Source organism: Octopus bimaculoides, chromosome 1, assembly GCF_046866305.1.
Source record: "Octopus bimaculoides isolate indiv1 chromosome 1, ASM4686630v1, whole genome shotgun sequence".
In the NCBI taxonomy this organism is placed as follows: domain Eukaryota; kingdom Metazoa; phylum Mollusca; class Cephalopoda; order Octopoda; family Octopodidae; genus Octopus; species Octopus bimaculoides.
Genome location: NC_142928.1, coordinates 31,614,074 through 31,626,573, shown reverse-complemented (window position 1 = coordinate 31,626,573; position 12,500 = coordinate 31,614,074).

The following is a 12,500-nucleotide window of genomic DNA, read 5'->3' as shown; positions in this document are numbered from 1 at the left end:
TATATATATATATATATATATATATAGTTCTTGTTGCTTAAGAAATATACAGTGAGGGCTAATTGCTCTGTTCGTGAATAAAACGCTGCACTAGTAACAAAATGCGAACTTCTATCTTTTCAGGTGTTCTTGCATGTAATCTGTAAACATGGCCATCTTCAGTTCTCTCTAAGGTAATATACATTAAATAAACCAAGATCAAATAAGTACTCCGTTTATTGTATCTAGCTGCTACAGCAATGTTGATACATGTTACGACTGAATACTTTTATTTCCTGTGGCTTGACTTGATCAGCAGTTTATTCTTTCTTTGGTTTTCTTTACCTAAAAGTTTTATCTAACACCATTTTAAAGAAAACCACCTGCCGTTGCCTTCTTTTTCGTAATCTTTTTTTTTCCTGAGTAAAACATAAACGGTGATGTATAGCTGTGAAAAATAAACAAAAATATGAAGACAACAGCCACAAAAATATACATTACGAATACCAGAAAGTTTCGCATTACCGATTAACGATTCAGCGTTTTTGAAATTTCAGTAGAACATCAAAACAAAGCTTAATGTTATCAACAGGTTGACGATAAAAAGATTTCAATCCAAACAATAAATACGTTTGATCTTCTGAAATATCCTACCTCTTTTGCACCAAACACTGTTTTCCGCCAACTCAGCCAAACTGAAGTTTCGTTGAGAATGACAAGAAATAACACATCGATATATAGGTAACTTTCAGAGATAGTGACAGTTTCACTGAATCATTGTTCTATCCAGGTACTTCCTTTTCATATTTTAATTCTTTTTACTAGTTTCAGCTCAAGAGCTGCGGCTATTTTCCTGCCAGGTTTGCATAGTCTTTGTTCTCTACTAGACAGTAACAAAGGTGAATTGATTATTCTGTTTCATGTATTTAGGGTGGCGAGATGGGGGAATTGATAGCGCATTGGACAAAATGCTTTGGAGTATTTTCCTTGGTTCGTTATGTTCTGGGTTCAAATTCTGACGTGATCAGTTTTACTTTTCATTCTTTTGAGATCGATAAAATAAGTAGTGGTTGAGCACTGAGGTTGATGTAAGCCAATTTACCCATCACCTAAATTTACTGGCCGTGTGTCAATATTTAAAGGCGGCGAGCTGGCAGAAACTTTAGCACGCCGGGTGAAATGCATAACGGTGTTTCGTCTGCCGTTACGTTTTGATTTCAAATTCCGCCGAGGTCGATTTTACCCTTCATCCTTTCGGGGTCGATTAAATAAGTTACCAATTACGCACTGGGGTCGATGTAATCGACTTAATCTCTTTGTTTGTCCTCTCTATGTTTAGCTCCCCGTGGGCAATAAAGAAACAAATATTTAAACCGTTTATTATGTTTACCTTAAGGCCGCGAGCGGGAAGAATTATTAACGCGTTGGCAAAAATACTTTGCAGCATTCCTTTTCGGGCTCCACGTTCTGAGTTCAAATTCCTTCGGAGTAGCTGGAAGAAGTGCCAGCTGAAGTCAGGGGCCGATGTAATCGACTAATCTTCTTCCTCTAAAGCTGCTGTCCTTCTGCAAAATCTGATGCCACTACCTTCCTAGACTTCCCCAAAATCAATTTCTATTCGTATTCCAGAAACAGAAAGTTATAGAAGAATCGTTGGGAATACAGAGCCGTGAATGATGAGGTCAAACTCGTAAAAGAACAGTGCTGGCTTTGTAATAAATTTATAGAATTCCAGCATTTAGTTTCTTCTATCCTGGTTCACTGTTTAAACTTCATAACGATCAAGTTTCAGATTTGGAGCTCAAGATGACAACTTATATTAGCATTAGTTTGGAACACCAAGTCACACACTTGACATGAACACGTTGAACGTATATTTCCAATACTTACGGTAAAGTAAGCATTAATTTCTACACTCGTATGTGTTAACGTGTGTGTGCTTGTGTGTGTGCTTGTGCGTGTGTGTGCTTGTGTGTGTGTGTGTGTGTGTGTGTGTGTGTGTGTGTGTGTGTGTGTGTGTGTGTGTGTGTGTGTGTGTGTGTCTGTGTGCCTGTGTGTGTGCTCTTTGTAAAATACTCAAATTCCATAATGGTGAAATTCGTATTAGTCTACCCTTTGAAAATGAGTTTAGATCAAACCTATATCAGGCACTTTAAGCTGTAGGAATCCAAAAGAGGCTTAAAGTTAGGGTTAAAAGCAGCAACAAATATTCATTTTGTCTATGGGAATGAAGTTTTAATTGTCCGGGCTAATTCAGTTAGGAAATTTTTGTCTCGCAGATTCCCCTCAAACTGTACGGCCAAGTTCTGTCAATATTGAACTTCTTAGTTAAAGAAATTTGAAGCAAACTGTATAGGAATTAGTAAAGCAGTTCTAGTCCATCCATACCTCGATTATAAAACACCTTCACGCACAATGAAATGTGAGTGAACTTGGCAGTGAGTTTCTTCATCATCTTTATCAAAGAGTTGCCCTCTGTTCATCACTGACGTGTTGAGTTGCTATAGAAACTTTCCCGGGAAAAATTTGAAAAATGTGTTCCTTGTAATCATATCCAATCAGAGAGACAATGGTTGTCACTCAACGAAAGAGCAGAATCCATCCCAAAACTAGGACTATATCCGGAAATGGTTATGCTCATAGAAACGATGTGTCTCTGTGTGTGCGTGCATGCGGGAGTGCGCAAACCTCAACCACCTGTCTACTTACCTCTGCTCATTTGCCTATCTGCCGACACATAATACGAGCGAAAGAAGGTGGAGGAGGAGGGATAAAAGGAGGAGGAGGGATAAAAGGAGGAGGAGGGATAAAAGGAGGAGGAGGGATAAAAGGAGGAGGAAGAGAAAGAAGAGGGGAGGTAGGAGGAGAAAAACTTGGAGAGGTAGGAGGAGGAAGACGAGGGGAGGTAGGAGGAGGAAGACGAGAGGAGGTAGGAGGAGGAGGAAGACAAGGGGAGGTAGGAGGAGGAGGAAGACGAGGGGAGGTAGGAGGAGGAGGAAGACGAGGGGAGGTAGGAGGAGGAGGAAGACGAGGGGAGGCAGGAGGAGGAGGAAGACGAGGGGAGACAGGAGGAGGAGGAAGACGAGGGGAGGCAGGAGGAGGAGGAAGACGAGGGGAGGCAGGAGGAGGAGGAAGACGAGGGGAGGCAGGAGGAGGAGGAGGAGGAAAACGAGTGGAGGTACGAGGAGGAGGAAGACGAGTGGAGGTAGCAGGAGGATGAGGGGAGGTAGCAGGAGGATGAGGGGAGGTAGCAGGAGGATGAGGGGAGTTAGAAGGAAGATGAGGGGAGGTAGCAGGAGGAGGAATACGAGAGGAAGTAGGAGGAGGAGGTAGGAGGGGGAAGACGCGGAGGAGGAAGAGGTAGGAGGAGGAAGAAGAAGGAGAGGAGAGAAGGAGAGAAGGAGAGACGAAGAAGAAGAAGAAGAAGAAGAAGAAGAAAAAGAAGAGGAAGAAGAAGAAGAAGAAGAAGAAGAAGAAGAAGAAGAAGAAGAAGAAGAAGAAGAAGAAGAAGAAGAAGAAGAAAGTAGAAGTCCATGATGATGATGACGATGATTATGATGATGGTAACAGACTAAGTAAGTTCTGATGTCGATTTGTTCGACTAAATACTTCGAAGCCGTGCCCAGCATGGCCGCAATCCAATAACAGGAACAAATAGAGATGAAAGTTACAAACAGAAGCACACACACACACACATACACACACACACACTCACACACACACACACACACACACACACACACACACATATATGAGTGTATGTGTGTATATACATACATACATGCATACAAACACACACACTCACACATTTATATATTGGCATGCACTTTATGCATAAATAATATTATCAGACGTAAGCCATTACATTTGAACGCACATACAAGAAGCATACACATAACAAGAAGCATGTTGAGATGAATATGGCCACCAAATAACAAACATACATACCTGCACGTTGATAGGCTGATACACAGTAAAATATGTAGATAGATAGATAGATAGATAGATAGATAGATAGATAGATAGATAGATAGATAGATAGATAGATAGGGGTGAGAAAGATGGAGAGAGAAAGAGAGAGATAGAGAGAGAGAAAGATATGGATGAATACAGAAGACATACTAGTAGATGCTACTAGACACATAATACTGTCTATCGGAAGGATGTCCCTGTGGGTGAATACTAATGTCTTGTTTTGGCAGAACGCAATACATTTTCGTTTGAGTTAACTTAGCCGAATTAATCGGCCCCGGAAGAATAATAACAAAGCCAACCTTGAATTCCTTCTGTAAAAATGACGTAGCTAAAGAGTTCTTCGCATATTATTTGCTTCTTTATTTAGCTACATTACAAACCAGACCATTTCTATGAGAACATCCCCTAAATGAAACGATTACTGTGGCCGAAGGAAAAGCCCCGGAAGACACTATCTATCTGTCAATCTATCTATCTATCTATCTATCTATCTATCTATCTATCAGGTTGAGTAAAAAGTAAGCAACGTTTTGAAACATGAAATTCCTCACAATATATTTCAACAATGCGGATATTTTATTCATGAAGGTAATTACCATTACAATCAACACATTTTTGCCAACGAGTTACAAGTTTGTTTATTCAGATTACATAAAAATCTGGAATTCTGGAGCTGATGAAGTCTTTGAATGCACTTTCAGCATCGGTTTGATATTTTAACTCCTTCTCTCACAGGAAACCATCAAGGTGCTTGAAAAACTGGCAGTCGGTAGGAGAACAATCTGGGGAATAAGCTGGGTGGGGAAGAACGTTGTAGACAAGTTGCCTCAACTTCTGCAGCATCATTAGTGAAACGTGTGGTCGAGTATTGTTATGAAGAATGATTGGCCCTCTTCTGTTGAACAGTCTGGAGTAGCGGGTTTTCGTTCATTTTTGCAATTTTACAGCAATGTGTTTCTGCAGTAATGGTTTTTCCGGGTATCAAGAAGTTATAATGGATGAGCCCAGCAGTACACAGCCAAACACTCAACATAACCTTCTTTTTGAAGAGCTCATATTTAAGGAAGGTTTTCGGTGCTTCATTTTCACTGCGAAGAACGTTTTTTTATTATTGTACAGAATCCATTTTTAATCGCAAGGTACAATACGGCCGAGAAATGGATCGGTCTGGTTACGGAGAAGAAGCGACGAGTAAATCTCATATCTGTGCATTTTCTGATTTTCATTCAAATCGTGTGGCACCCATTTGTCGAGCTTTTTTAATTTTCCGATCACATGCGAATAGTTGCAGGCAATTTTCTGACTAACTTGAAGTTCTTTTGCCAGTTTGCGAGTGGTTATACGTAGACCTTTCTCAATGACGGTCTTTAATTGTCCGTCATCGATGGCAGGTTGTCATCCACTACGCTTACGATCTCTACTTTGAAATCGTTTAAATCATTTTCGAGCTGACCGCTCACTAGTCATTTTATATCGTGAGCAGTTTCAGATGCTTTACGTTCTTTGTTGAAGTTGGATAGCAAAATTGCTCGAATATCGCGCTTTGACACTTCCATTTCAGATGATTGTAACAACGGTGAAAAAAAATATCAATGTTAATTTGTTAATGCATGTGGTCAAGCCTGTGTCTGTATCATCAGACAATTGCAAAACAGTGTGTGAAAAATTTCAAAACTCAGCAAAACTCCGGTACAAATTCTTCAAGGTTTTAAACGTTCCCTACTTTTTACTCAACCTGATATCTAAATGTATATGTGCGAGTATATGTGTGGGCGTGTGCGTGTGTACATATATATGGCCTCCCCCACTGTCTCTGTCTGATTACCCACACACACACCCACATGCACACACAAACGCATACAAACACACACTCAGGCTCTTATATACTTAATGCTGTTCGTTAAATCCTTCAACGAATTGAAATTATCAGTGCCATCTGTAGAAAGAAACTACATATAACGATATTCAAATCTAAAATATCAAACATGGAAATAACTTCTATCGTATCATTTAACTGGATTTATAGAAAGTATATAAAGTGCACCACGGGAGGAGATCTGTATTGTAAATTACTTGCAGGATACAACGAACATATTTCGGTCTTAATAGGCTCGGTCAGCATAGCACAGTTTCCTCAACAGGCAAGATCTTTAAGAAACAAAAATAACCTGTATTCTAGAAATTTAATTGGTCAAAGGAGTAGAAACTCTAAATCCTCATAAACATTATTATATTGTCGTTGTTGGTATTTAATATTATTAGAATTGAGAAGGATTGGATAGTCAACGTGAATGAGCAGCGGGAGAGATAGCTTAACCAAGACATCTTTCATGGTATATGTTATGGAAATAGGAACGAGTAGTTTGCAATTTTTTTTAGAGCGTGTATAATGTATTTCCATCATCAACTAATGTTAGGCTTGGCAGCGGTTAGGTGTGACACTCCAGATTCTGGAGTCCAGAATATCGTTGGGCGGGAGGTTAATTTTCGTGGTACTACATAAGTTCTTTCTTTCGCAACATACCCGGTGGCATAGCCAAGTCCAAGGATATCCTTTCTGACACACTAAACAATAATTCAGTGCCATCGATGCAGTGACGATCGACAAAGCTGCATTATGTTGCTTACTGTATAGTTGATGCTAAGTGACCGAATAAATAATAAATAATTAATGAATAATTAAACAATCACGAGGTTCTGGATTCAATCCCATTGCATGTCTTTTTAGGTAAATATAATTTTCTGTAGTACTGGTTCATATTTTGTGAGCGAAATTCATTCAATATGCGGAAACCATATAGAACATTGTCGTCTGGAGGATTCTACCTGTAATTAAAAAGGCACAGCCATATCAAACAATCACACAGATGATTTTTCTTAGGAATTTCAATCGGTATGCTTGTCTACGGAATGCTCAGCCGCTCAGAAGCTGATAGTCCAGTTGATCGAACAAACTCTTATAATCAAATGACTGCTCAATAAATAAGCAACCGTCAAAGTAATGACATATATGTATATAATTATAGGTGAATGAACACATAATTGTATAAGAACGTTCGCAAAGTCACAGTTGGAACGCATTTGGTCACAGGTCTGCATAATAATTGCTGATCTGGATCTAAGCAGTAACTGTTTCTTATGAAGTGGTCATTCGTCCTATTGGAAATGTCAGCAAGATTCCCTCAAATCACGCCAATACTTTCTTTAATTTGAACGAAACACATTAAAGGAAGTAGACCTTGCCATAATAAAACTAAAAATAAAAAAAAGAACGGTACAACCGAGGCCTCGCATATGAGTTCTATCAGAGCAAACCCAATCTAAATAAAACAATAACTGCAGCTAAATTTGTGTATCTCAACTTGTATCCGGTTAGCTGTTTATTTATCAAGCTAATTAAATCTGCACTTTTCTACAATTATTATACTCCCAAATCAACTGCTCAGTTGTACGTGTCACAGTTGTAGATGTAGATGCAACTGATCAAATAATATAGCACGATATCGCATGACATTGCTTAATATTTTATAATTCTGTACCATATCTTTTACACTTAACATTAATTATCGCTTGTTTCTCCCCAGAATAGCAATTTTTTTTTTTTTATCGGTTTTATTATAACTTTTTATCAGACTTTCTCAAGATATATATCCTAATAAAATTGTCTCCTGGAAGCGTACGTTTTCATATCTTAATTCATATATTATCTCACCGTTTCATCAAGCTCTCCTAAATACGTTTGCCTCCCATCTTTTTTGCTTCAAGCTATAGATAATAAAAAAATTATCACTTACATATCGATTACTCTGACGTTGCCACACAGTCTGCTATAGACAGTAAAAAGAAAAAAAGAAATGTTGACCGAAGTCTTGGAGATATTATGCCTTTACAATCTAAAGCTGCTTCAAGTAATTTTATGCATTTACCATGGTCTTAATCTCTAAAGGAAACCTTATCTTAAAGCATAGCAAAGATTGTATTTGGCTTTTCTCACTCTATTCTCCAGCCTCGACTGAGCTTTTAGCAAAATACACGCTAGTTTTGAACAATGCATGATACACAGGCACGCAGATACACACACAAGTCATATACAAAAAAACAAAACAAAAGATACATGTACATACAACGCACACACAAAATACACACACAGAGCCTCCTAGATCACCTCTTTCTCTCTCTCTCTCTCTCTCTCTCTCTCTCTATCTCTCTCTCTCTCTCTCTCCCTCTCTCTCTCTCTCTCTCTCTCTCTCTTCGTCTCTATCTCACTCACACGCTTGTTTGGAACTCTGAATTCCTTACATTGGTACCAATCATAACATTTTCATGGTAAATATCAATTCAATTGAATAAGACGAAATATGTATTTTTATATCATATTTATGTCACTCGTAAACAAGTATGGCTTGGTGAAAGAAAAGGATTTGTTTCAAATATAAAGAAGCTTCATCGCTCTTTCGTAGGTCAGTAGACCAACGATGTTGGCCTAATAATGATCACAACTATTGCAGAATAATTTTGGTACATCTTGCTCTAGAGTCTTCTCCCTTTTGTTTCTGTTGTATCATTTAATTTGAATTTACAAGCTTTAGTTATTGTTTTTTTGCTTGTGTGTGTCTTCTGACACTCAGTGATGTCATTCGCTGTCTGCTACCACGCAACCAGTCTTATTCGAGTCTCTCGCTTCATGGACATGACATTTTATAACATCATTACCTTGCTGTTTTGTGCGCTGTTCACTATAGACCACAATCCAGGGGTTTTTACTGTTTTATATATGTATATGTTGATAGCTAATTCAGAGGTGTAGAAACTATTGTAACAATGATTGAAGAGTAAAATAAATAACATGATTGTGTGTTGAGGAATAAATTTTTGCGAATTAATTTCATTTGACTATCATTGTGGCCGCACGCTTTTCATATAGATGTTAAGAGTGTTCCGATATAGATTTTACTTGAGCTTTTTTGATGGTCAGCAACTAAATTTGCCATATGAAATTTTGCTATGTAAATTTGATCATAAGATTAAATGAAACCTCGAAAGTCTTGCGCTGATCTCACTTTCGAATTTTTGCCCCCTCTTATTGTTTATCCCAGAACAGCCTTGATTAAGCAGCCTTATAATTAAAGGCATTCCAGGCGTCATCCATATTTTACAGTTTCAGGATTGTATTATTCCAACGTGTTCTACAATCTTGAAGGTGTTAGAATATGTTTTGAGGGAGACTAAGCAGCTATTTATTGCAGGTTGTGTTACACTGAAGCGGATTTCGAATCTTTTGGAGCATTGTTGTTGTTTTTCTTTTGTTTTTTGTTCCCTTCAACAAATACCATAAATCAATCACTACTTATTGGCTCCTGCAATAATAGAAAATTAGGTGGAGAACTGTTTCTTTGATATTTGCAGTGATTGAATTATGGTAACATTAAAATAAACAACGTTGTTATGTCTCCAATAAAGGATGTTCTCAAGTTCGATAGAACAGTAGAAAGAAGGCACGCTCTAGCCAGATTGTAAATCTGGGGGCAGATACCTGAGAAATATGTAGTGAGCGAGTGTGTGTATGTGTGTGCGCGGGTGCGTGTATGTCTTTTTATGCAACTATGAGTACATCATCTAATATAATTCATTAAAGATGTTACTCTATGACATTTGGCTTGTATTTTTAAAAGTTCCAGCCATCACTTGTATGCACTTCGTTGGTTCAGAAGAACTTTTGTACTTAATTTGTGCGCGGTTAGTGAATGGATATCTGAGAGGTCTGTGGAAGAAGTGGTCAACTGGAGGATTGTAGAGTGCATGTTTTGCACAGTTGGGGAAGGGGAGCAGGAGTTTTGCCAGCAAAGCCACCGTATTGGACGTGTTGCGTTTGAGTAGAATAATTCCATTAAGTTAATGGAAATCCTTTTGGAAAGTGGCAAAACGTCCATTCTGCAATTTATGAAATAGACTAATCTCCAAACTCTGTGATAAACAAGGGCATGATTTGCTTCTCTGATTATAGTCTTGAAAATATTGGAGTTGCAGTTATAAAAGCCTTCTGGCAGGTGGTATTTCGTGACTTCGTCAATAAATTTGTCTAGGAAGTGTCGTTCCGCTGTATTACTGTAGGGAAGCTACTGTAGTAGGGTGAAAAAATGGTTTTTGCTTTGTGAGAAAGGCAAAGGAACTTACGTAAAAAGTTGGTTTCAGCCACCCACAAAGACACCTCGGAAGGGATGACGTTGAACGTATGTTTGAGACATGAAACAATCTTGCTGCTTATGGTAATTCACCGAGATCTGGTTAAGATCCGAGAAATTAGCTGAGCGCCAGATGGATCAGCGTGCGGAGCTGTTATACAGTAAGAAAATATACGATATGTATTAAATAGCTACTAGATATGCAACGGAGCAGGGAGATTGATGCCTTGTGGGAACCTATTTGTAGAGGTGAGAATGGGATCAGGGATGTTCAGTGTAAATACAAAGTGTAACAGACAACTCAGAGCAGAAATATTTTGATATAGAGAGAGTGCAAATATCGAAAGGGGTTTTGTGCATTGTAATCCTCCAAAGTAATGAATCCAGAGAGAGATGGTGAGAAATGGATGTCTTTAATAGAGAGAGTTATGGAAATACAGAACATGGACATACGAGTAGTCTGGGAAACAAATAAACGCTGATGGAATGAACCAAATGACTTTGAGCCAGAGTAGCTGGAAGTTATTTCTGCTGAAATTTCACTTGCAGCTTACATGGAAAACAAAATGCGTACAAATACCATGAGATATATTGGAATTTAGCACAATGCATTTGCTTCGAGTGGTTTGCATATATTAAAGTGCATAATATTATATTAAAAGTCTATGTTCTTATAACTGGGTTATCGATTGTTAACATTTTTTTGTCAATATCCGCCCCAATATTTTTACCGATAATGTCTTGTACATGCTATGATATTAATAAATCACAACTCTTTCTCTCTCGCGATACACACACACACAAACATACACACACACATATATATGACATCAACTGCTAAAATTGGTTGAACCGAAACCGCAGTGCACACTCGATTAAATCATTCTTCTCTTTTGTGTAGTTGTCTCCAGAAAGGTAGCACAAAAAATCCGTAGAGGTTTTGAGCTCTGAACACACGGGAACTTAACTAATAGTGCAAAATATTTTCTTTGGCGATCTTTACCCAATGCGTAATCAATGTGGATGTGTGTGCGTACGTTTGTGTGTGTGTGTGTGTGTGTGTGTGTGTGTGTGTGTGTGTGTGTGTGTGTGTGTGTGTGTGAGTGTGTGTGTAGGGTATATATTGATTTCAAATTTTGACATAAGGTCAGCAATTCCGGGACGGGGGCAGAGGTGAGTAAGTCGATTACATCTACTCCAGTGTTAAACTGGTAGTGGTTTTATCGACCCCGAAAGGATGAAAGGTACAATCGATCGATCTCTACGGAATTTGAACTCAGAACATAAAGACGTTGCTGCCAAGCGTTTAGCCCGGGATGCTAACCATTCTGTCAGCTCGTGGCTTTGTCTTTACGGTATAAAATGGAATTGTCTTGCGTGCTTTAGATGATAGTATGCATTTTAGATGTATTTTGCTCATCGCTCTAATCATTTTGCCATCTCGACTTCGTTATCATTCCTCCTCTAGTCACTCATACTCAACGTCTACTCAATGCATGCCTTACATCAATGACCCACTACTTCTTCGTTTAGGAAGGTGATGTGGGTCATTCGTTGGAATTTCACGTTAAAACATAATAAACAGGAATAACTACCGCAAACCTTTTTGTCAGACACCATATCGATTCTGCTTGCTTGCTGCCTTACAAACAATGATAATTCTTTCTATTATAGGCACAAGGCCTGAATAAGCTAAAAGCAAGCAATTACGTTGGAAGTGGCTAACGGATACTCTCGACTCAGTACCTGGTTGCTACCATACTTTATCGACCCTGAACGGATAAAAAGGAAAGTCCGTCCGGGTGGATATTTGGTTGCTAGGTTGGCTAGTCTTCCATCGTGTTGATGATGACGATTCACATGTAATTCCCAGACAGTATCAACGTGACACACTATAATAAAGCCGTAACTTTGAATTAAACCTTCAATCAATCCAACAGTCCTCAATACATCTTCTGTCTGCGCAATTTCATTTCCGAGTTATGGGTTTACTGGAGACTTGCATACAAGATACTACGTGATGTGATCGAATCCGGAATGTCAACCTTGCGAAGTGATCTCTTTAACCATTTGGCCGTACTGCAACAATGCATATTGGTTACTATAGTTCAAAATGCCGTATATCAAAAAATAACAATCAACACGGTCACGTTTGACATGACTTTCTTCCAAGGTCTACTGCATCAGGAGTTTACAAGAACAACAGAAATAAGTATATCTTGAATACTCTGGAATCCGAGGACATGTAGTGTTAAACGTCTTGTTACGTGATTTAACAAAGACCGCCAGTAGCAATCTACAATCATTTACTTCAATGCTATATCCATTCGCCACTACAATTGAGCTTCTCCAAGAAAGATTATT